Here is a 26,307-nt window from a genome sequence, read left to right on the forward strand (position 1 = left end):
CACTGGGAGATGGAAAATACACCCCCAAAAAATCTATTAGGAAATAATTCGATTTATGTGCATTAGCTCCTGAGCACTTGCCCACTACTAACATGATGACGACATTACATCATTCGAAAATTAAATGCTTTAGAATATAGCTGTTTCCATTCAAACCTTAGACTGAAGAGAGTGATACATATTTATGTATGTGTTTAATGACCATACATGTTAAATGGTTAGTAGATGGATGTATATACATTGGAATACATTTATATTTGTCACTGGTTTGTTAATTTAACAAATACCAAACTGTTTTATACACTGTGGCTTGAATATTTATTTGGCCATAAATGAAGAAATGTAATTTAAAGCAGCATACAAAAATAATCATTTTAATAATTTCTAAGCAGAGATAGTTAATATTAACATATTTTAAGTGTCATAAGGTATCATAGTTGCTCTATTACACGTTCAATATAAAAAATTCTGGAACAATTCAAAATGATGTTTTGTGTGTATTATGTATCTGAGCCGATTTTTGATAGCTTTGAAGTTTTTCATTTACAGTACCAATAATCTCTCAAGAGAAATTGAGTTGTCATCTCAAAAGCTAATGTTTATAGACATTTAGGGTCTGATCCTGTTTCACTGGAGAAAATGGAAGCTTTTCCATTGACTTCAGTAGGTGCAGTAACAGGCCTTTATTTTTTAATAAACAGTTTACCCAGACAGAGTCCCTTTTGTTTTTTTTCAGGGGAGGCTTTGAGTGTAATCTATGGTTAACAAAACCTCATTTTGCAAGGGATATCCTCTATAATGTGTGATGGCTTCCTTATGAATATTTTGTTATAAATCAAACTTAACAAAACATCTTTTATTTCGTCTGAAAAAGATGTGACTAAGACTTCGGAAAGGCCTAATTTTAAAATGTAGGAAAAAAGAGCGAAGTCCACATGTTCAGTGGTAAATCAAAGAATAATTGCATCCAGAACAGCCCGACAGCAGGCTGATCATGAACCAGCCCCTACAAACAGCTCTTTAGCGACAAGCAAAACCAGAAATGGAACTAGATAATAGGGTGTACAAGAAATCTGCCAAGGAGACAGCCACAGACACAGTTGCTGCTATTTCCTGGAAAGTACAATCTGAAGCTTGACATCTCAGTGCTGCAGTTTCCAAGTTTACCCTTTGTGTGACTACAGGTGTAGGCTTTGGTCCTGGAACAAATATAAAAGGAAGAAGGCAAAGAGCATATTCAAGAGTGTAATTACTAGTGTTTCAAACTGATACACAATTTATATATAGTTTATTTTTTAACTTCATGGATAACAGGCAAATTGATGAACAAAATGTAAATTCTTAAGAGCTACAAGGTTTTTATCCAGGACTGCGCTGTTTGCACAAAAGACTAGAATGTATATCAGATAAACAACTTTTTGTGAATTAAACGTCTGACAATCCTGCTTTGGGTTTTCTCTTCTCTCTACACCTAGTATGGGGAAGAATCAGACCTGAAACTATGGGGATATATAAGCCCTTTCCTTCATAGGAAGCTACAGATTGTTCCACCCATTCAACAGCAACATAATAATTCCAAATTCCCAGGGTTTTTTTGGATAGGGAACAGTTCCTGCCTGCACCCCCACTCGAGCATTGCCAGAGATAGTGTTGTTACATTAACAAGGTAGCACAATTAAAAGTATAACTTTAAGTTCTTAAGATATTGACCAAACTATTAAAGAGGAACTTCCCCCTTCATAAATCATTTCAAAGGAAGGTTCTTCTAGCATGCTTTAGCAGGGAAGAAGGCTTAACAGGGCTAAGCAAAGGACTACAAAAAGCAAAGCATGTTCAATGCCTCTCTATTTCTGTATCTATCCTAGGTCCTTAGGCTGAACATTCTGAAGCTACATGTGGCGACTTTGTATAAACTACTAGAATTAGGCAGACAGGGTCTGATTTACTATTATCAATATATAAAAAGATTCCTTGAAGTGGCAGAGTTTGTCTTCTTCCCTATTTCCCCAATATTTCCACCATTAATCTTGCATGTTCCTTACCTGGTGATTAAGTCTGGTAATTATCCTCTTCCTTTGAATCACCTCGGAAGAATTTCAGAATTGGGGACCTTGTCAGTGAGCCACAACTCAGCATCTTTCACAATGACACAGTCTCCTTCAGGCCTGAGAGCTATCCCAGCCTTCATTCCCCAAAGATCCATTTGCACAGACCCCACATTACTGTTTTGCCTTTCTTTTGTCTGGATCTAAAACAACGTAAAGAAGAAAGATGTGAACTTTATGGGGAAGCAAATATGCATATCTAAAGGGAAGCACATTCTCTGTTCAGATTCCCTTTGTACTGCCAGTCAGTTATAGGGAAGATGTTTCTAAATTATTGATATTCAAGATTAAGATGTGTATTTCAGAAGCAGACAAGGTCAGAGGCAAATCTGGTCCTCCAGGAATTACAATTCATTCAACCAGGTCCCTGGCTATTTCTGGGGCAGAGAGATCTCATGAAATCTTTGTCAGTATTTGCAAGGCTGCTCTTCTGCTCACACTTATGTTAGGCTAAAGGCAAAGCAACATTTTCATTCTTCTACACTTTCATGTCTGACGGTCTTCCTGAAGAAGCAGTGAGATCCAAAGCACTACCAAATAGATGATGCCCTCTCTGGATGCAACTTTTGATAGAAGAACTCTGCAATGGGCAGTGCCTTCAGTAGTTTAATCTCTTATCCAGATTTACTCTACCAAAAACAACTGGTTTGCTCTGAATTTCCCTCTCCTTTAGAGCCTCACTAATTCTTAAATCCTTCAGTAGGAGTGTCTGAAAATTCTAATTTCTTTTCTCCTACTGCCATATCTGAGAATCTACCCCACCTTAGTTATGGGTTCTGGGATATCCTTAGATATATTTGTTTTTTTCCATTCACTCACTTTCAGGATATTAAAATGTTGTTTGGTTCTTTACAAATAGTTATGAATTAATTCATGTTTAACAGTTAAGTGTTGTTACAGCTTTGAGAGCAATGCTGTCTGGAGCTTCTTATGAAAGGACAAGGCTTTCTCCTGCACCTCTTGTTCTGACCTTTAACTGCACGGGAAAGGAGGATGCACAGTGGGAGTGTCAGAAGATAGGAGAAAAGAAATTAACAGATGAGACACAATTTTCCTTGCATATCATTTTGCTGTAGAAGACATAACTAACCAAAACTGAAACGTACAAATGAAATTAAGTGCAGTTGGACAGAACGTGGCATATGGGAGGTTAAAGTCAGAAAATAATTGTGGCATTTGTCCCCGCCTCATTCTGTGAACAAGATCTTGAAGGCTTTTTCAAAGAGAAAACTAGCAGTATCAGCTATAGCCTCCCTTCTATCATCCTCCTGTTCATTATACCAAAACTGCTGTTGCCACAGTTTCTGTCTAGACCTTCAGGACAGGGACAGATTCTTTACGTATTTGCACCGTACCTAACACAAAGAGCTCCTGATCCTGGCTAGGGCCTTTTGGCAGTACTGTAATGTAAATAATAGAGTCATGGAGTTAACACTGAATTGATTGCATACATCCTGTCAACAGAGTTTCTGGTTATTTTGTTTTTATCTTTAGCCCTCTCTGTTGCAGGCCTGTGTTCTGAATGCTTTCAACAAACCAAAACATGAAGGTAAATATTCTAATAAGGTTTACTACTTACCCATCAGTATGAAGGAGTAGCTCAAAGATAGTTAGATTTTCCTTAACCATGGTACATAGTAGGCACAAATCTGACAGATTCTTTCAGAGAAGCAAAGGCTTATGGGCAGCCCAGAACTGTGTGTGTTTTTTTAATAATAAACAAGCAGTTGTGAAGATTTCAGTGTGTAGCCTAGCTTATGTGAAGAAGTTGGAAAGACCTTTCCTAGTTCTACAACAAAATGCAGCATCTGGTGGTGTCGGTGGAAGTTGTGATAGCCCCAGAACAAGGCAGTAGCTGTAGTGCAGAGAAAACAGAGGGTTTAGTTCAGCCAGCCAGCCAGTTCAATTCAGTTTTATCTTTGTTGCAGAGATAAAATAAACTCTTGAGATCAAAGATCTCACTTGCAAGGATGTCCTGTTAAGTCAGTTGACACATACACATCAGTATTAAGATGTAAAGGAAACTGCTTATAAGTAAGCAACAAATATATGAACCTCAGTAATTAACATCTCACATGCAACCATTTGTAGAAATCATTACACATTCAGTGCATCCATTCAAACTCAAATATTTATATAGCAGTTTGTAAAGGTCAGTTCTGGGCATTCATCTAAATCCACTGGAAAAGAATTCTAAAAAAGATGAAGTACAGCATTCAAAGAATCTTAGGCTCATGAAGGATGGCATTTAGATAGTCTAGACAGTGCAAGCAAACAGGCCTCCAGAAGTGGTATGGAAAATATTTTATTTAAAGAGACAGGTGTCTTATTCAAATTAAAGAATTGTATAAGGTCCATAAAGTAGACATAAGGACATGTACTAGGATCCTGGTAAGAGACTGTTACCCATCCAATTATTATTTCTGCTGGACTAGCTATTGCATGATTACTTTAGCAAGAATATCCCCACTGGTCCTTTCCCTCAAGCAAGTTGCGCAATATGTGATGCTTTTGGATTGTGCCATACTTTCCTTCCTTTCAACTGCCATTATGAGCTACGAATGTATCAGCATAAATTGTTCTTCTCACCCAAAAATTTGGGACAGTTTTGGTTGCACCACTAGCTTTTTAGATAGACTTGCTGGCTAAGTGGTATTGTGGATCTTTCTATTGTTACTTGTTTTGCTTTTTGTCTCTTCCATAATGTCAAAATATAGTTCGCTCTTGTTCAATCTTACCTTCCGTTAAATTAATATTGCTTAATGTTAAACTACGTATGGCCTCCTTTTAAATGGTAGTGTGGAGTAAATTTAAATATCTACTATAAAAAGGAAAGCCAGATTTTTAATACACTATGGCATTTTACTCTGATGTAATTTTACGGAATCATTTATCGATATTATGTCAGATTCTGATGTTACTAGTGTAATTTAGACTAGAATCTGGCTTACGGTATTAGCTCTGTATCTGTATTATTTAACTTTAATGTTCTGGGAGGGGGGGAAATGGTGGCAACAGATGTGGCATTAAGGAAGAAATTTAAAATACCTTCCTAGATTTCGTGTTTCTGGAATTAGAATAACTGGGAGAAAAATCCTCACTCTTCACTATAGGCATTTCTGTATTTTATTTTATGTTGCATGTACTGTGCAATAGATGCATCCATTCTTCCCCACAGATAAAGTAAACGAAGTAACCGATTTCTGGAAACTAAAAGTGATTTAAAAAGTTGTGATCACCTTTTTTTTCCCCCCAATGCGAGAATAATAGATGCTACTGTTGGTTAGTAAAATTGCCATTTTGAGTATAGACCTTAAAATGCTTTATACCACTAAAAAGTAATAATAGACCTATGAATTTCAACAAAAATAGTCCCAATTTTAAAATGAAAGTAAGTTTTAAATCTTTATTATGTTTATATACATGATTAAAATATTATGTGATCTTTTAATTAAAAGAATATCTAGTGAAACTATCTCTACCCTCGTTAAATTTATCACCACAATAACTTAATCTGACTAGAAATTTCCCTAGCTGTTAATTTGTACATACCTAAGAGCAACTCTAGGAATAAAACATTTGCTTACCCAAAATTGTCTTTTGGCTCTAAATTATTTCCATTCACACTTACGAATTACGTTTGAAAGAGTTGTCATGGTTTGGACAAATTGACAGTCTACCTCCCCAAAGAACAAGAAAATGAAGGCAATGCTGAAAAATATCTTCTTTGAAGCATCATTTGCAACAGATATATCCCTGAACTTTGAAGTTAGTGACTTATTCACTGGTCTCCAAACTACTAGCCCACGGTATTTGAGAGACCATTCAAAACTGATATCTGGGCAAGAAACCCTATAAGACTACCACAGCGATCTGGATCAATGTTTGAATCATGAGACCATACAAGGTGAAAGTAGCAGCTCCACACAACATCGTCACAGCTCATTAAACTGGGGGAGCCGAAACATTATTGGCAGCAATGTCAAATGATCTGCATGAAAACAAATGGAAGGCAGCAACTTGACTTTCTGTCCACATGTCTGAGACACTATAAAGTAGGTATCCTGTGGATTGAGCATCTGTCAGGAGAGTCAAGTATGTGGTAGCTCCGTAATCCCTTGGCTTCTTCTGCTCTGTCATTATTGTACATAACTATTGAGCCTATCCTTTTCTGAGCCAGAAATGTCCTTTACTGTTGTGAACATCTCATTGTTAGGATGATGGGACATTAAGAGAACAGAGAGGAGAGAACATTTTTTACCTGAGAATTTCCTTGCTTAGACCCTTCATGTCCTAGAATCAGATTCCCACAGAAGATTATTTCTGAATAGTTGCAGAATTAATGTCCATGTCTTCAGGCCTGTTATTGATAATGAAAGGCCCTGTTAAAAATGGAAATTAGTTTACTTTTATTTATAATTAAGTATTTTGATAACAAGAAGTTTAAGTATTTTGTACCCCTGAAAACTACAATTCTGGGAAAGCATGGTGGGATGATCTTCTGCCCTCCATATGATAAAAGGCCTGGTCTGTTGCAAGCCACCTACAAGAGAGGAGAAAATCAGTCAAACACTGTTCCAAGAAAATAAATTCTCAGGTAAAACAGATTTTCCATTCATTAATACTATATACTCAAAATGCAGTGGACAACACTAAAAGGTGGAATGGTTTGGAGGAAGACTAATTCCTAATGATCTATATCTCTGAAATGCAATTTTTTTTCAGATGAGTCCATTACTGTGTGTAACTGAAAGACAATGAAACCAATCAAACAGTATTTGCAGTTTAGTGTCCTGATTTTTTTTCAAAGATGCTGAGCACTCACAATTCCCATTTATGTTAATAGAGCTGGGTTTGCTCAATACTTCTGAAAATCATGCAAAAGATTCTTGCATGTTTTTTTTCACTCTAGAGGAGATCTTTTGAGATAGAGGAGCAACTCCAAAAGGGCAAAACATTCTAGCTCAAATTTTGACTTCAGCAAAGTTACTTCAAATTTACACTTGTTTAACTGAGAACAGAATTTGGCACCAAATGGTTAGATCTCTTGCCATTGACTAAAGTAGTCAATATTTCTAAAACAATTTCTCATTTTAAATACAAAACCTCTTGGATGGGTGCTTTATAAAAAATGTGTAATACTGATTTTATACCGAAAAAAGGCTGACCACATGAAAATGCAAAATTATCAATTTATGCCAGTGTATAGAGCAGGAACACTTCTCTACCAAGGAATGAAGTTGATCACTGAGGGCTAAATTCTGCCACCTTTACTAACATTCGGTAATAGTTTGTTCCTCATACTGCACCACTGAAATCAATGGGGCTACTCGGCGTGAGTAAAAGTTGCAGAATCTGGCCAGGGATACAGTGCTCACTAATTAATGGCAGGGCTAGGATCACCACCTATTATTAAGGTTGCCCAACACTTCCCATTATAAGTTTTCAGTTGGTTATAACTTAGCTAAACTTTAACCATTTGGTCTGAAGTTTTCCATGCCGAGTATTTGTCTTAGGCTGAATGTGTTGAAAAATTCAGCCAAAATGGTTCCACTATTTCCAAGAATGAAGCTAAGAGAGAAGTACATAGTTTTACCCATTTAAAAAAAATTCTGATTATCATTTCTTTAAAAAGCTCTCATCCCCCTCTGTCTCCTTTCCCCCCAACCCCCATTTTGGAACAGGGATTTAAAATTTGTCAAGATGGCAGCCTCTGTGTCAGGGATGTGGCTTCTGTTGTCCCCATGAAAATCTGCCCAAATTTCACTAGTTGTAAGCTTTTGAAAAATCACAATTTGCACATGCTCAATAGAGATTAGATTTTTACAACTAAATTCCTTGAAGATTCCATGTGTATAACTATGCACCAGCCCAGGGCTGAGCAGGACTTTTTCTGCAACTGCAGTTTTGGGCTGCCACAGGCCTTGCCATATCTGGGTTTGAGCATCTGAACTTAGGAAAGAACATTCCTTCTCTATCTGTTTTCTCAGTAACCCTCTCATTGGCCCAGGCAGCAAGGAGGATGAAGCTGCCTGGTCTAAATGCAGAGGAGACAAGAGCCAGATGTGCAGGTGAGTGGAAGGAGTAGACTGGGGTGGAGGCAAAAACCGAGATTAGAGATTGGCGAGGGGAAAGGGAGGAGAGACCGAGACAGGTTGGGAAAGGAGATTGGGACTGAAAACCAGTGGGGCAGGGGTAGGAGGTGAGGGAGAGGCACAGGTGGGGATGGAGAATTATGATTGACTGGGCGGGGAGCTCCCGGCCCCTCCCCTGCTGTCCCCTCTTCCCCATAGTCACGCCACCACGCGGGCAGCATTCTGGGCGGCGGGGTTGCGTGCTCCTGCTGAGCAGCGCAGCATGTCTGGCTCCGACCGGGCAGCGTGGCTACCAGACATACTGCTCTGAGCAGCATGGTAAGGGAGCTGGGGCCGGGGGGTTGGATAAGGGGCAGGGGGGGTCCCAGAGGGCAGTCAGGGGACAGGGAGCAGGGGGCAGTTGGATGGGGCGAAGGTTCTGGGAGGGGTGTGGATAGGGGATGGGGAACGGGGGGGGGTTGGATAGGCATGGAGTCCCGGGGGGCCTGTCAGGGTGGGGGTGTGGATAGGGGTTGGGGCAGTCAGGGGACTGGGAGCAGGGTTGTTGGATAGGGGATGGGGTCCCGGGGAGCGGTTAGGGGCGGTCAGGGGACAAGGAGCAGGGGGGGTTGGATGGGTCAGGGGTTCTGAGGGGGGCAGGAAGTGGGAGGGGGCGGATAGGGGGTGGGGGCCAGGCTGTTTGGGGAGGCACAGCCTTCCTTACCCGGCCCTCCATACAGTTTTGCGACCCCAATGTGGCCCTTGGGCCAAAAAGTTTTCCCACCCCTGACTTAGATGCTTAAGCCACATGACTCCAGGAGAGGGGATCTGGTTGTGGAATGCTAGCAAAGATAGGTGCCTCCTTGCAGCCCAGACTTAAGCACACTTCATGAGAGGGGAAGGGCTTAGGACATGTCCTCTTATCAGCATCTCCCATTGGCTAACTTAGGCAGCTCCCCACCAACCTTGCTGACTTTTGTGGATCGTATTCTTAGGTGCCAGAGTAGCAGCCGTGTTAGTCTGTATCCGCAAGAAGAACAGGAGTACTTGTAGCATCTTAGAGACTAACACATTTATTTGAACATAAGCTTTCGTGGGCTACAGCCCACTTCATCAGATGCATGTAGTGGAAAATACAGTAGGAAGATATACATCTACACAGAGAACATGAAACAATGGGTGTTACTATATACACTATAGGGAGAGTGTTCAGTTAAGGTGAGCTTTTATCAGCAGGAGAGAAAAAAAACCTGTAGTGGTAATGAAAATGGCCCATTTCCAGCAATTGACAAGGAGATATGAGGAACTGAGTGGGGGGAGGCTACAGGGGGCGCGGAAATAAGCATGGGGAAATAGTTTTACTTTGTGTAATAGTCCATCCACTCCCAGTCTTTGTTCAAGCCTAATTTAATGGTGTCCAATTTGCAAATTAATTCCAATTCAAAAACAGACTCCAACGAGAGACTGCTGAAGTTTTTTTGTTGTAATATTGCAACTTTTAGGTCTGTAATTGAGTGGCCAGGGAGATTGAAGTGTTCTCCAACTGGTTTTTGAATGTTATAATTCTTGACGTCTGATTTGTGTCCATTTATTCTTTTACGTAGAGACTGTCCGGTTTGGCCAACGTATATGGCAGAGGGACATTGCTGGCACATGATGGCATTTATCACATTGGAAGATGTGCAGGTGAACAAGCCTCTGATAGTGTGGCTGATGTGATTAGGTCCTATGATGGTATCCCCTGAATAGATATGTGGACAGAGTTGGCAACAGGCTTTGTTGCAAGGATAGGTTCCTGGGTTAGTGTTTTTGTTGTGTGGTGTGTGGTTGCTGGTGAGTATTTGCTTCAGGTTTGGGGGCTGTCTGTAAGCAAGGACTGGCCTGTCTCCCAAGATCTGTGAGAGTGATGGATCATCCTTCAGGATAGGTTGTAGATCCCTGATGATGCGCTGGAGCGGTTTTAGTTGGGGGCTGAAGGTGATGGCTAGTGGCGTTCTGTTACTTTCTTTGTTGGGCCTGTCCTGTAGTAGGTGACTTCTGGGTATTCTTCTGGCTCTGTCAATCTGTTTTTTTCACTTCAGTAGGTGGGTATTGTAGTTGTAAGAACGCTTGATAGTGATCTTGTTGGTGTTTGTCTCTGTCTGAGGGGTTGGAGCAAATGCGATTGTATCGTACACTTTGGCTGTAGACAGTGGATCGAGTGGTGTAGTGGTCTGGATGAAAGCTGGAGGCATGTAGGTAAGTATAGCAGTCAGTAGGTTTCCGGTATAGGGTGGTATTTATGTGGCCATCGTTTATTAGTACTGTAGTGTCTTGATGGTGGGGTGGAAATTGTTGAAATCAAGATGGAATTCCTCAAGGGCTTCTTTTCCATGGGTCAGATGATGAAGATGTCATCAATATAGCGCAAGTAGAATAGGTGCCTATCTCTCCCCATTCATTGTATAGGGAGCCTAAGTGCCTAACACAGATTTTGTGGATCACGTTGTTCCAGTGATTTTCTAGGTGCCTAAAAGTTAGTCGTTTCAATGCTCAGTTTCATCACCCAAATCCCTTTGTGGATCTGGGACTAATTCTGCCTCTGAAATACTCTGCCAACTTTTGTGGTTGTACAATCGTATTTTCTTATAGTTGTTTTTTTATTTCTTCTTTGTTGCCGTGTGAAAGACCCACAAAGGAAACTGAGTGATTATAAAGAAGAAACAATGAAACTACCTAAACTAAAAGAGATATTAAATGCTCAAAGTAAAGAGACTGAAAAAATAGAGAGAGATTTTGGATCTGATATTTTAGTTACCGTAATCTCAAGTGCTACTTGGATCAGCTACATAAAGTTTTCAGACAGAAGTGTAATTAAGTTGATATGTCTAATCATTCTTTGGAACTAATCTGAAGTTGTTTCCTTTTGCCAGTTACTTCCTAAGGCCAAATTTTTAAAGATATTTAAGGGCCTAGAAATGCAGATAGGTACCTGTCTGCATGTTTAGACACCTAAATCCCTTTAAAAATCTGGCCCCTTGCCTCTGTTGTTACCATTCCTTTACATTTTCCCACCAGACCCTTGATGCCTTTCCATTTTAATCTTTGTTTCCCTCTTAGTGGCCTCTAGTCCCACTGCTGCTTCCTCATGGAGCCTCTATTCTGCTGCAAACCACACCCTGAGATATTGGCCATCTACTTACCAACCCTACATTGGAATTAGCTATCCTCACTCGTTATGATGAAGGACAAGACTTCTTCTGGTACAGACATCTTCCATGGATCTCAACTGTGCTTCTTTCCCCAGTCATTCCTCCATACTCTTAAACCGTTAGTCCATGGCTGCTCAGCTCTGCCAGTATTCTCGTGTTCTGCATGCTGCCTCCATCCTCCTTTTCTACTTCTCAAAGCTTTTCTGGGCCCACAGGCACCTTCACAGAAGACTGCATATGCATCTCATTTTGCTTTTCCCTTGTAGTCCTACTTCCCACTGGCCTGCTTCTTGATCCTATCAATTATATCTATTGGTGGCTCCAAAGGGAGTGGGATGCCACCAACTACTAGAGGATAAAAAACATGGAAAACAAAAATAGAACTGACAAAGTTTTCCAATATTTTGTTCCTATCAGCCTGTTTCTGAGCGAGTAATAGAAATACAGAGGCTTCTGTACATAGAAAAGCCAAAATTATTAAATGGAGAAGCCAAGTGCTACTCTAGCCAAGAAAGGACCCTAATTAGCAAATTAAAGGGGTCCAGTGTCTAAGGCACAGAAGTGCACACAAGGCTGCAGAAACCATGGTTTATAAGTATGGAAGGAGGACGTGTGTATTTATGTATTTTGTTAAATCCTAAGGCTGGTGAAAATAAAGGGAGAATTAAATGAGTTACAGGGCTTTGTTTGAAAGGCATTTTTATAAAACAAAATAACAGTAATATCCAGGCACATAACCATGAGAGCTTTAAATATTACTACTGTCAATAACTAACCCCTCTTCTTCCTGCCCCCAAAAAGAACAAAGGCAGCAACCAAGTAAATGTGTCAGTGAGGAATAAAAGTGATAAATAGTTTGTAAAGTGAAGTCAAGTGGAAAATTACCATGAGAAATATATCAAAAATGTGTTCAAGAATCTGGTTTAAGATATCAAAAAGTCTATTTTGACCTTCAAATGATTCTTTCCTAAATAAGAATAATAGGTTGTAAAATGTGCAAAGCTGGATAAGATTAAAGAAAACTAAAATGTTACGTGTTACACATTTAGTCATTAAACTGCTTGCAAGATAGGGCTGTAGAATGTAGGTTCAATTCCCACTTTTTATAAAGTTTTGTCAGCATAGCTTCCTCTAGCCAAATGACTTACTCTTTCAAAGCTGATATTTTTTCCCAAAAATATTTCATTGTTTTAACATGCCAGTCAATTTATATGCTGACATTTTGTTGAGGTTGGTGAAATGCACTGCTAAAGATCATGTTCGTGTTTCCATAGTGTATTGATCGTTTTACACTCTTAATTTTTTCCCATTACAGGCTTAGTCACATGGGCCTTTAAGCAAATTAACATAAATTAATATAAATCTTCATCGGAAAGAATGATTTATGGAGATGAGTAACGGTAGTAGTGTGAATTATTACACTGTTTACAGAGATAACATCTAAAAGCAAGATTGAACCAATAGGAGTGTGCCTAGAGAAAACAACTGTAACACTATGTAGATTGAGAAACTAAATCCTTCCTCTTACCAGCTACTAGTGTTAATACACAACCATTATAATAGACCTTATTGGTCTTGGTAACACAATGTAACAGCATCAGACTGAGGAGGCAGTCTCCAGGGAAAGGAAAGAATAGGAACCTCTGAGGGAGGTGTAAGGCAGTGATGGGTCATGTTGAATTTACCTTCTACCTCCACAACTGGTAGGGTTCAGAGGCCTGAGAACAGTATTCTTTTTTTCTCTCTCCTCAGATGAGGGGGTTGGAAGCATGGGTGCCATTGCTTCATGTTCTGATTCTCTAAACCAATTCACCTGTCATTTCTAGTGTTCCTTTTTGCTCATCAACAAAACTTTAATTAACTATCAAAGCTAAATGCTGTTTTCATTTTCAACCTGTGCAACCCACTGAAAATAAAGGAGTGGCACAGGTATAATTGAGTTGGAATTTAAGACTGTACATTGCACAAGTGTAACTGATGACCTAATTTGCTATGTTAAATATAAGAAATTCTATTCTATAATCTATACCTACCTTTTAGGGCATGTCTCCAATTGAACTGGGAGGTGCATTTCCCAGCTCGCATAGATATACGCATGCTATCTCCACTCAAGATAGCGCCTAAAAATAGTAGTGTGTTGATGGCAGCATGGGTGGCAGCTCAAGTACATACCGAGGGGGTTGGACGGTATTGTACTTGGGGCAGCTGCCTATGCCACCACCGACACACTGCTATTTTTAGGTGCTAGCTTGAGCAGAGCTAGCACAGGTATGTACATGAGCTGGGAATCGCAACTTCCAGTTCAAATGCAGACATACTCTTAGAGTTTGCAGAAAAGGGGCTTTAGCTTATGGAAGAGGGAAGTTTCCTGCTGGTCTTGATAAGGGATTAAATAGGGAATCACCGTCCTGATCTTGGAAAGTCACTCAAGTCTTTATTTGAGCAATCATCTGAGAGACAAGGTGGGTGAGGTGATATCTTTTACACAAGCAATTTCTGTTGGTGACAGAGATAAGCTTTTAATATTACACAGAGCTCTTCAGGTCTGTGTAAGCTTGAAAGCTTATCTGTTTTACCAACAGAAGTTGATCCAATAAAATATTACCTCACCCTTGTCTCTCTAATATCCTGGGACCAACATTGCTAAAATCATACAGCACACTTAATTTGTAGAGACCTAATTGCTTGTAATTTCCTAAACTAGGAAAACAACCTTTTTTCCATTAAAATAATCTGACTTTGACCAATAGCTCTGATAATTCCTATGAGATAGGTGCTGGTTGCTGATGGATAAAGTTGCCACTATGGGCCCACATGTGTCAACAAATATATGCCACATATGTGTTTTGATGAGTAAATTCATCTAACTTGTTGTTTACAATTCATGTAAATTGGTACTGTTAATTAGCTAGAATTCTCCTGCACACTTAAATATCCATAAGGATGATGAAGTATGTATAGGACAAAATTCACTGACAAAAGAGGTGGTATTAGAGTGAAAATAAGAATATAACAACAACCAAGTTATTCCTTTGTTACTTTCTTATAGTGCAAGTTACCCCTATGGTGTACATTAATAGTGCTGAAGGCATTTGTACTGTGATGTATTTCTAAATTGGAAGCCCGTACCAAAGCGCTGGTCATGGGTCTGAGATTAGGAGGATGAACCTCCAGTTGTTCACAGTACGTTGTTTTTTTTTCCCATAGCCTGCTTAAAGAGATGGAATTTGAGGTAACTCTTTCTAGCATGCCGGATGAGATTGTAGAAGGGCAGATGCTGCACTGATCAGGGATATGACCTTCTCCAAGGCATAATAGATACCTTATGTGTCCATCCATAATGAATGTAAATCTGCTGCATGTGGGGTAGTGTATTCCTCAGCCAAGAGGTAAAAGGAGGTCTTGACGTTGACCAATAAGCTGGGAAAACTAAGTCTAAAAAAACACAGACGGGACACTATGCCAGGAGTGGGGATGTACACAGACAAACATTCCACAGGACCACTGTAGATGCTTACTGTAGGTAAGTAACTGTTCTGTACCCTTCCAAAATAGACAGTATGAGTTACCAGTGCCAAAGACACTCGTGGTGTCAGCTGTAGATGTACATAATGGAGAAAATGGGTAGTCACATGTCCATATATGGTTGATTTGGTAATGTTCAAATCAGAATGCTTCTTAAATGAGATCCACTGCTGTGCATTTTACCCATGCATATAACATATTAGTCAGTACACATGGTGCACATCCAAACTCAAAAGAGTTGAACTGGGTTATATGAGTTTGAATGATCTTTTAAAAAAAAAAAAATCCTCAAATAAGCCATAGACTATAACAAATCTTGACTATTCTATTATAGTTCTATCCTGATACTATGTTACCCCTTTGATACAGCATACATCTGATAGATGTGAGACCTTGGAAGCATGGAAATTTCAAAAGACTATTTTGCTGAGATGTGCCAAATGGGCCCAGGGATTATTCTTAAATGTGTGTACCTATAAATGTTTTATGTATCTTTGTGAGGAAAGGATTGTATGATAACTCCATGGTGAGGGTTACTGAGCTTCCTCGAGGAACTAAAAACAGTAGGGAATAATTACTGCAATTCCTGAGACAGGCAAACCACTCCAGAGAAGTACTGACTCAAAGATCCTCTTTTGATCCAAAAGGTGACACGAGATTGTAACCTAAAGGGCAAAACCCTGCTGGAAGGGTTTGAAAGACTATGACCTGACAGATTCTCCATGTGGAAGATGGGTAACACCTGGTAAGCTTAGCATGCATGTAGACTATTTATTATTTTATATGTTTTCTCTGTAATGCTTTTGTCCTAAATAAATGTACTGTACTTTGTGAAAGTTGGCTGCTCACTGGGAAACATTGTCATAGTCCCTGGGAGAAAGCAGAACCATGGGGTGCTGGACTAAGGTCAACTCTTCTGGGATAGTCACAGTGAACTACAAGTACTATAGTGTATATACTAAGTAAAATATAGATGGGTTAAAAAAATAGATAAGTTTGTGGAGGATAGGTCTATCAATGGCTATTAGCCAAAATGGCTAGAGATGCAACCCTATGCTATGGGTGTCCTAAACTTCTGACTGCCAGAAGCTGGGACTAGATGATAGGGGCTGGATCATTTGATAATTGCCCTGTTCTGTTCATTCTCTCTGACGCATCTGGCTCTGGCCACTATCAGGAGACAGGATACTGGGCTAGATGAACCATTGGTCTGACCCAGTATGGATATTCTTATGTTCTTAATCGCAGGGGGACTGCAAGTCTAAATCCTGTCTGGAGGGAAAGGGACATAAGTCCCCACCAACAAAGAGGTGACAGCTGGAGGCCTGAGATCTAAAAGGGGTGCCTTTGAGCAGACTAGGGAGGGAGCAGAGATGCAGTTAAGCCCAGAACTGTGGCAACAGTTTATACACTGCCCTAAATACAGAGGATATTTCTTTTCAAATTCGCTAGGTAGTGGTGTATAGTCTAACAAATCAACTGACTTCCTTACCTTTCTCAAAAACCCACCCCATATGACTGCTGTAAACATCCCCCTTCTTGCCTGTGAATATTTATGAATTCTTAACACACACAATGCTCTCTCTTATTACAAATGTTTTTCTATTAAAAACTCAAGTTCACTTACTGCAGAATCCTTTAAAACAAAACAAAAATGTCTACAAAAGCATTTTGGGAAGGTTTTGGGTTTTGGGGGGGATGGGGAAGGGAAGATGGCACTTTTCACAGTTACATCTGCGTACACAGGTGTAGACTGCGGTTATGTAAAGGAAGTGGGTGGCTTAAGGGCAAACTTAAATGTATTATAACAACTTGATCTGTACTTCTAAATTCCTTGTTTCTTTTTTGAACAGTGTTAAGACTGCTAAACTAAAATTTGGTTCTGTATTATGGTATTTGGCATGTAAAGTTGCTGGGGGCACTGAAACATTACATGCTACAATTTGCTATAGGTGGGAACTGAATTTGTGTGATTGCAACATACATAGCTTGATGAGTTGTGCTCTGAAATAAAGAGGACTGACACTTCATATTTCAGAGTGGCTTATATGTATTGTACCAGGAGTTTTTCTGGACCATCCCTCCTCACTCCCTCTCTTCTCTTCGAAGCAAGACAAGTCCACAACTATTAAAAGTTAAGGTCAATTAAAGGTTTGATTAATTGGTTCATTTCTTAATGTAAGGGTGTTTGCTTACTCTGAATAGCTGACACACAACTGGTCTTTAGGAGTTATGCACCCAGGACCCAGAAGAACCAACAAAGAACATGAAGATTTAGAAATCCCTAGTTTGCTATTTCCCTGAAAAAAAGCTCTTAAGCAGCCACTAGTCAGTTTTACACATCCCTTTACTTTTTACCAAGACAATAGGGTTTAGCCAGGATTAGAAAGAAGGGCACGACCCAATGCTCAGAGGGCTAAATTCTCTTGATTGGACAAACTGCCCTTAGCAGCAGGATTAGAAGCAAGGGGTACAAAAATGATGTTAAGCTACTTTTACATTCTCTTGGTCTGGGGCTGTTCTAACATAAGCCCAATTGCGAGTGACCTCAAGGGGCCATTTTGATAGGCTGGGATATGGGGATGCCCCACCAAACCCACTTTCCTCTAGAAATACTCCCAGTGTTGGGGGCTAGGGCCCTGATCCACTTTTAGCCCAGTGGGTAGAGCAATCACCTGGAACATGGGAGATCCAGGTTCAATTCCTCCCTCTGCCTGAGAGGGGACGAGAGATGGAGAATGGCCCTATAGCCTGATAGTTAGGAAACTCCTTCGGAAACCCAGCGTTCAGCCCTGGCTCCAGTGACTCTACTCTTTAATTATTTACACACAGCAGACCACCTGCATCAGAATATCCCATAGTCTAGTAGTTAGAGCACTCTCCTGGGAGGCAGGAGACCCCCTATACAAATCCTTTCTCCCCCTCTGGTAGAGAGGGGGTAAGTTAACCTGGATCTCTCACACCCCAGGCAAGTGCTCTAACCACTGGGTTAAAGGTTATAAGGTGGGTAACACCACTACCACGTCCTCCTCAAGCCAGATTTTGAATGGGGCCCAATCCAGTAGGCAGCATGTAGCATCTATGGGATCGGGCCCTGCATGCAACTTAGGCAGCTTGAATGCATATTTTTCCCCAGTTCGTGAATCTCTCTGGGGCTTGGGTGGAGATATGTATCCAGATCCATAGAGGGAGGCAGTGTACATATGTCCAGGGGCAGAAACTTAGACACCTAGGAACTTTTCCTTTGAAAACGTAGGCACTGAGTGAGTTTAGATGCCTACAATGTTCAATGGGAGTTTTGTGGATCACAATGGAACCAAAACTGAGACTTAAGCACTTAAACCTGAGACTTAGGTGCCTAAGCTTGGGGTTTAGATGCCTAAGTACCTTTGTGGATCTGGGACCAAGTTAGTTTAGGTGCCTACAAGGTTAGGTGGTAGTTGAGTGGGAATTTTGTGAATCACAGGGGAGCCTAAAACTGGGACTTAGGTGCCTAAGTACATTTGTTAATCTGGGCCTGAAAGTCTCTGTGCCAAACAGAGATTCCCTTAGCACAAGGGAAATCTTCAAAGGGCTGGATCTATGGTCTTTACATCTCTTTTGCACTGCCAGATCAGTCCAAAGCGACCTTAATGCAGCCAAGACTTTGGTGCACACAGTCCATACAGTGTGCATGCCATCATAGAGTTCTAAAACTGAGAGACACAAACTGCTCTAAGTCTATGCATTGACCTCCCACTGATGTCGATTAAAAGCATTCCAATGTCTGGATCAAAGTGATCATGACTTGAAGACTAACTCATGGTCTAGTTTGACCTTTGTCCTCAAAGGCCATATTTACTTATTTCTTACAGTGTGTTAATGTAGGGTATTTGCACAGCTGCAAACATACACACCTTGAACAATTCCACAGAAGCTAATACCAAGCTTTCTGATTAAAAATTTTAACTTGTATACAGTAAAATAGGATACTTCACTCTTTGATGGTGCACTTAATTTGTACATATGGAAAACAGCTAGTCTCTCTCTCTCTCTCTAATCAGTTAGATCTATTGATTTGTGGAGTACTCTCTGCGGGAATTAATTTTTCCATCACTAGAGAAATGTAATACTCTACAGGATACTGAAGGGAACAATCCAGGTTTGGGATAGTAGGGTAGATAAGACATACTGCATCTTTTCCAGCTAGAATGTCTTTGATTCTCATTGCTGCCAATGCAGGCATATGTAAGAAACTAATTTTATAGGTTTGTAAAAATAAAACTGATAATACCTGAATGACTTTTCACCCCTGGACTGGCATGTTGAGTCTCTAGTGTTAGAACTTTGTCACTAGTGGGGGGGTGTTTATCACACTTTTGCTGAAGAAGTGGGAAATGGCTTGAAGATGGCAGAGTAATAATAGGAAAAATGAACCTTGACTCGTATAAACACATGTATAAAACTTGCATAGTCAAAGTAAAAAAAATTGATCTTTGTGATACCTCTGCTGATTCATTCTATGTTTATATAGTCATATTTATACTAGAAAATAACACTTTTGAAGCAGTCATCTCATCTTCATCTACATACACAATTTTTCCTGTGTAACTGAAGACAAAGAAGAGCTCTTTGATAGTTGTTTCAATATTAATGGGTTCTTTACGTGCCGGGGAACACTTAAGCATCATGCCACCATTCATTAAGACTGAGGAGAATTCTAATGACTAATCAAATTAATGTAATTTTAAAATGGAGATTGTAAAAATTTTCTTTAGCTATACATTTGTAACAAAAAATTATGCAGAATTAGGATTAAATTATTTCTTTTGCTACTGGCTTGTTTATAATCTAAGAACATATTTGCCTACCAAATTGCAACCCCCACCATGAATGACTTAACTCTCCCCTAAAGCCCTTCCCCACTCATGCGCCGTCCTCTTTTTCCACGTTCTTGATGACTTTTTCAACAAGAAGAGTGACAAGATCAGACATGACAAACCCCCTCCTACTTTTCCTTTCACCTGCCTGTCCCCTCTCCTCCTTCCCCCTATCACTGACACTGAGGAATTTAACCTGTTTTTCTCCTCTAATGGCTTGAAGATGGCAGAGTAATAATAGGAAAAATGTCACCTTTAGGAATAATATCACCTTTTCCAGTGATTCCATTATCTCATCTCCTTCCCACCTCCCATACTCTTCTTAACTCTACTCTCATCAGGTCACTTCCCATCATAATAGGATAGGGAATAATCATAGTGTGCTTCTAAAAATCCCACAGTTGATCCACTGCCCTCTTCCATTTCAATCTCTTTTCTTCTCCTTCACTTCTAAATTCAAAGACTGTGCCATTTACAAACATCTCAAGTTCCTCTCCATCAACTCTATCTTTGGTCTATTCCTATGTGGTTTCTGCTGTCTTCACTCCACTGAAACTGTTTTCATCAAGATCTTTCTCTGATCAAATCTCTGGCCTGTACTCCATCTTCAGACTCAAACTCTCCCTTGCCTTTGACACCAGTGATCATACTCTCACTCTGAAATCTTCTTGTTCCTTGACATTTGCAAATTTGTCTGCTCTTAGTTCTTCTATCTTTCTGATCCCTTCAACATCTCTTTCAGCAGGGTTCCTCCTCCCAGCTTTCACTTTTCATGGAGTTTCCATTGGGCTCTATCCTTGGATCTTTTCCCTTTCCCCTTGTGTCCTTTCTCTAGATTATCTCATTTGTTTACATAGCTTTGATTGTTATCTCCACACTGATGACTCACAAAGCTAACCCAACACTCCCAACCAACTGGAGGAGAGTGCAGATCTCTTTTCATCAATATAGCTCCCACTTGCTGAGGGTTTCCACTTCAGATATTTCCTCAGTCAGAAAAAAGAAAGACTCTACCTTTATTCCATCATGGACTTTAGGAAATTGAACAATTACATCAAGAAGTTCAAATTCTGCATGCTGACACAGGTCTCTGTTATTCTTACCCTTTCCCCCAAGGCCATTTCAAGGTTCCTAAAATGCATGATTTAAAATCTCAGTCAGACCAGCTCAGTAAAAATATTTTCACTTCATATCTCAGACCTCAAGGAAACCAACTGGCTAGTTCAAGCTTGCACATGACAAGCCATGGATGAATTTCTGATAGTACCATGTACCCCTTCTGACCCTAATACTATGGATAATCTGGGGAAAATATCCAGAAAATATATTTAATTGGAACAATCCTGGACCCTAAAAGCTAAGTCTTTCTTTTCAAAGAAATGACTTGTGGATATTTCCTAAACAATACTCCTTCCTGAGGGAGAGCCAAAAACCTGCATCATCAGGTTTACTCTTAAGATTAATAGAGCTCATGGTCTCCTCCATGTGACACCTTATGCTTAACTACAGATGAGACCATTACTACATTGATTGGCAATGAATAACACTCCACCTGTGGATGACGTGGCAGTACTTTATCACAGACACGTTCCTATTACACTGATATAAAGATCATATTTATGCCTTTATATCAATCTCATTGATTCCACTGCTGGTCAGAAAATTAGTTCTTCAAGTGTACTATCCCTGCACTAGGATTTACACTTCCCTAGAAAACTATTTCTAGTAACCTAAGATTTCATAGAAGGAATTTAGGTAGTTGGATCTGTACTGCTCTTTTATAGACTTGGCTCAGAGTGCTTGGAGGGCTCTTATGCAGTCCCAGTGGACACAACTTTCTAGAAAGATCCTCAAGCTTGGAAATACTAGAGGTATCTATCTCATATGTGTACATATGCAAAGGCAATACAATCAAACAACTTAGTTGCTGGTAACTAACCTTTATGAGGTCTTTCCCTTGTTTGCTGATAAATATTGTCTCCTGGCACTTGAAGTTTTACTTTACAATACAGAGGCTACCTTTGCTATCATTTCTTTACTATATTGCATGCCAATTAAAAATAATCTGTAACATAGTCCATAGTGCCATCCACATTCTACACGATCACAGAAGTTAGAAATGAAAAAAACCTATTCATCCAGTTAGTCTTCCCTCAGTCAATGAAGAATTGTGCCCTACAGTTTATTCTCCAGTGCTTTGTTCAATCGGTATTAAATGACTCAAGCAACAATGCAATTAAGGTTGTGATGTAAACGCACAAAAGCAAGGAAAGACACAGTTAAAGCAGAAAGATAGCATATGTGTTAGTCACCATGTGGTGCCATCTCAGAATTACATTTTTGAGTTAACTGTACATTCCTTTGTTCTTCCTGGTTTGTACCTTAATGTTATGTAAGTGCACTTTCATTGTATAAAAATTAGTATTAAGGCTGGTTATTAAAGTAAGTTTTATTGCTATCACACCAACAAACCACATTTACAAATAAATATTTGTTCCACAAACTAATGTATTACCTGACTGGAAATAATCATTGTCTTCCATAATTTTTTCTCAGTATTAAGGCTTTGTCTTCTAGTCCTTAACCTGTTATATATATTGAATTTCTCAAAATGGAATATGCTTGTTAAAAATACATAACTTCTAGATCAACAAGAGGTAAAACACTCTTTAAAATAGTAATATATGAAAAGTTTTTTTCATACCACAATGCCTCTTTGACAACAGAGCACTCTCAGGCTTAAAGCATATACATTAGTCCAGCCACATATGAAGTGAAGATAGCATGTTCATTGACTGAGGTTTGCTCTACACTACAGATGTATTTGGTATAACTATGGTGCTCAGGGTGTGGAATATCCACACCTAAGTGATGCACTGTTACTAACCTAACCTCTGGTGTAAACCATGCTATGCTGATAAGCATTCCTGTTGACATAGCAATCGCCTCTTAGGCCTTGGCTACACTTACCAGCTAGTTCGACGGCTGGAAATCGAAGTTCTGGGTTCGACTTATCGCGTCTAGTCTGGACGCGATAAGTCGAACCCGGAAGTGCTTGCCGTCGACTGCGGTACTCCAGCTCGGCGAGAGGAGTACCGCGGAGTCGACGGGGGAGCCTGCCTGCCACGTGTGGACCAAGGTAAGTTCGAACTAAGGTACTTCGACTTCAGCTACGTTATTCACGTAGCTGAAGTTGCGTACCTTAGTTCGAATTGGGGGGGGTAGTGTAGACCAAGCCTGAGGGAAGTGAAGTACCTACACCAATGGGTGCATCTTCTGGAGATATAGGAGGGGTCGGCAACCTACGGCACGCGTGCCGATTTTGAGTGGCACTCTGCCTGCCCGGTGAGAGGAGGAGGAGGCGCCGAAAAGCGCCACACTGGGGGAAGAAGCGGGGAAGGGGGGAAGCTTGGCTGCCGCAGGACCAAGCTTCTGCCTCCTGCCCCGGCAGGGGAGAGTGGTGGGGGGGTCCCGGCCCCCTGCCCCACTCAGCCCCCTTGCCCACTGCTCTCCCCTGCAGGGGCAGCAGGCTGAAGCTTGGTCCTGTGGCAGCCAAGCTTCCCCCTCCCCCACTTCTTCCTACAGCTTGGTGCGTTCCGGCCCCTCCCCCTCCCCGCCGGTGATGGCCCTTGTGAGGGGGAGGGGGAGGGGGAGCGGAGCAGAGCCGAGCGGCAGCGTGCTCGCTGCTCCATAAAGCAGGCAGAGAGAGGTAGGGATGGAGCCTGGGGGAAGAGGGTGGAACAGGGCATATCCCTTCCAGCCCCCTGCCTTGAGCTGCTCAGGGCAGGGGGCTGGGAGCACCCCCACGAGCCGAGCACCCCAGCCTTCTGCCCTGCACCCCGCACACTCCCCCCAGCCCTCTGCCCTCACCTCGAGTTGCCCCCAACACCCAGCCTTCTACCCTGCACCTCCACACACCCCAGCCCTCTGCCCTGACCTCCCCCCCAACAGCCAGCCTTCTGCCCTGCACCTCCACACAAACCCCAGCCCTCTGCCCTGACCTCTAGTTCCCCCAACACCCAGCCTTCTGCCCTGTACCCCCCCACGCCCCCAGCCCTTATCCCTGCACCCCCACCTTCTGGCACCTGCCAGCCTTCTGCCCTGCACCCCCACACCCACCAGCCTTCTGCCCTGACCCCTGAATCCCCCCACACCACCAGCCTTCTGCCCTGAACCCCCCATATCCCCTCTGCCCTGACCTCTGAACCCCCCCCCCAGCCTTCTACCCTGCACCCTCTGCCCTGACCCCTGAACCCCTCCCCCAGGTCTGGGGTCCCGGCTGCTGGCCCCTTACCAGCTGGCGTCCCGGCCAAAGGCCCTGCTCAGCCCTAGGTGAATAGAACCCCAGGCTGGAAGGGGGCTGAGCAGGCTGGTGGCGTAAGATCAGCATTTTAATTTAATTTTAAATGAAGCTTCTTAAACATTTTGAAAACCTTGTTTACTTTATATACAACAATAGTTTAGTTATATAATATAGACTTAGAGAGACACATGTATTACCGGCATGTGAAACCTTAAATTAAAGTGAATAAATGAAGACTCAGCACACCACTTCTGAAAGGTTGCCTACCCCTGAGATATACCTATATCTCAATGAGCTGGAAGGAACCCTGAAGGGTTATTGAGTCCAGCCCCCTGCCTTCACTAGCAGGACCAAGTACTGATTTTTGCCCCAGATCCCTAAGTGGCCCCCTCAAGGACTGAACTCACAACCCTGGGTTTAACAGGCCAATGGTCAAACCACTGAGCGATCCCTCCCCTCTTCACTAATGATACAGTGATACAGCTGAATTGGTGCAGCTGTGCTGTTGATGCACTGTATGTATAGATAAGCACTAAGCCTATGTCCATACTCCTGCTAGCTCTCATCTAGCCAGTGCGAGTATAAATAGCAGTGTAGCTGCATAGCACTGATAGCAGCAGTGGAGGCACAGCTGAGCTGGGCTGAGGATAAACCCACCTGAAACTGGTACTATTGCAGCGATGCTGCTATGTATACTTGTGCTGGATGAATGAGAGCAAGCATGACTAGTTGTATAGAAGCAGGGCAATTAAGAACATAAGAAAGGCCGTACCAGGTCAGACCAAAGGTCCTCTAGCCCAGTATCCTGTCTACCGACAGTGGCCAATGCCAGGTGCTCCAGAGGGAGTGAACCTAACAGGCAATGATCAAGTGATCTCTCTCCTGCCATCCATCTCCACCCTCTGACAGACAGAGGCTAGGGACACCATTCCTTACCCATCCTGGCTAATAGCCATTAATGGACTTATCCACCATGAATTTATCCAGTTCTCTTTTAAACGCTGTTATAGTCCTAGCCTTCACAACCTCCTCAGGTAAGGAGTTCCACAAGTTGACTGTGCGCTGCATGAAGAAGAACTTCCTTGTATTTGTTTTAAACCTGCTGCCTATTAATTTCATTTGATGACCCCTAGTTCTTGTATTATGGGAATAAGTAAATAACTTTTCCTTATCCACTTTCTCCACATCACTCATGATTTTATATACCTCTATCATATCCCCCCTTAGTCTCCTCTTTTCCAAGCTGAAGAGTCCTAGCCTCTTTAATCTCTCCTCATATGGGACCCGTTCCAAACCCCTAATCATTTTAGTTGCCCTTTTCTGAACCTTTTCTAGTGCCAGTATATCTTTTTTGAGATGAGGAGACCACATCTGTATGCAATATTCGAGATGAGGGCGTACCATCGATTTATATAAGGGCAATAATATATTCTCAGTCTTATTCTCTATCCCCTTTTTAATGATTCCTAACATCCTGTTTGCTTTTTTGACCGCCTCTACAATTACACCCCTAGATTACAGTGAAGGCTCTCCATGACCCATTATTTGGCTAAGACTAATGTGACTCAGTAGCATCCCTTTTAGGTAGCTAAGGAGTGGTATGGACACACTTTGGGATCATAGATTCATATATTATGAGGACAGAAGGGAGCACTGCTCTGATCTCCTTCAAAATACAGGCCAGAGAACTTCCCTGAATTAATTCCTGTTTACAGTACAGCATATATTTTAGTAAAACAGCCAGTCTTCATTTAAAAATTGCCAGTGGTGGAGAATCCACCACAGCCTCTCAATGGAGTTCGGTGCCAGAGGGCAACTGTAACACAGGGCTGTAGTTGTGTGTGTGTGTGTGTGGGGGGGGGGGATGTAAAGTAGGATAAATGGGGAGGCAGAAGTAGCCCCAGGCAAAAAGAGAAGAAAAAAAATCCAGACCCACCTTTCTGTTCAAGTTCTTTCAAATGTAAAAGGAGAAAACTGGGGCGCAGCTAGAGGAGAGGCCTGAGCGGGTACAGAAAAGAGGGCCTATAAAACCAATCTTAATGGGAAGGAACGAGCCACACATTTCTCACCGGCTCGGGCAGGGGCGCATAACGGCTTCACGTGTAATGCTGAGGGGAGCCTGCTCATTTGACAAAATACTACGCCATGTACACGGAGTACTATACAGCCCCACAGGCGGCCCGGCCGGCCGGCACCCCGGCAAAAGTCAGGGCTACTCTCCCTGAGTAGCTGCGGCACCGGCCCTCAGGC

General features: G+C 41.5%; 1 long non-coding RNA gene across 1 annotated transcript; it reads right to left on the reverse strand.

The window, feature by feature from the left end:
• Positions 1–364: 364 nt before the first annotated feature.
• LOC117872248 lies at positions 365–26,206 on the reverse strand. Its single transcript, XR_004644435.1, has 6 exons — positions 25,994–26,206; positions 6,564–6,648; positions 6,367–6,465; positions 3,685–3,960; positions 2,043–2,248; positions 365–1,199 (listed from the first exon to the last, which is right to left on the reverse strand). It is a non-coding gene; the product is annotated as an uncharacterized LOC117872248 (long non-coding RNA).
• Positions 26,207–26,307: the final 101 nt, after the last annotated feature.

This window comes from Trachemys scripta, chromosome 2 (assembly GCF_013100865.1).
Source record: "Trachemys scripta elegans isolate TJP31775 chromosome 2, CAS_Tse_1.0, whole genome shotgun sequence".
In the NCBI taxonomy this organism is placed as follows: domain Eukaryota; kingdom Metazoa; phylum Chordata; order Testudines; family Emydidae; genus Trachemys; species Trachemys scripta.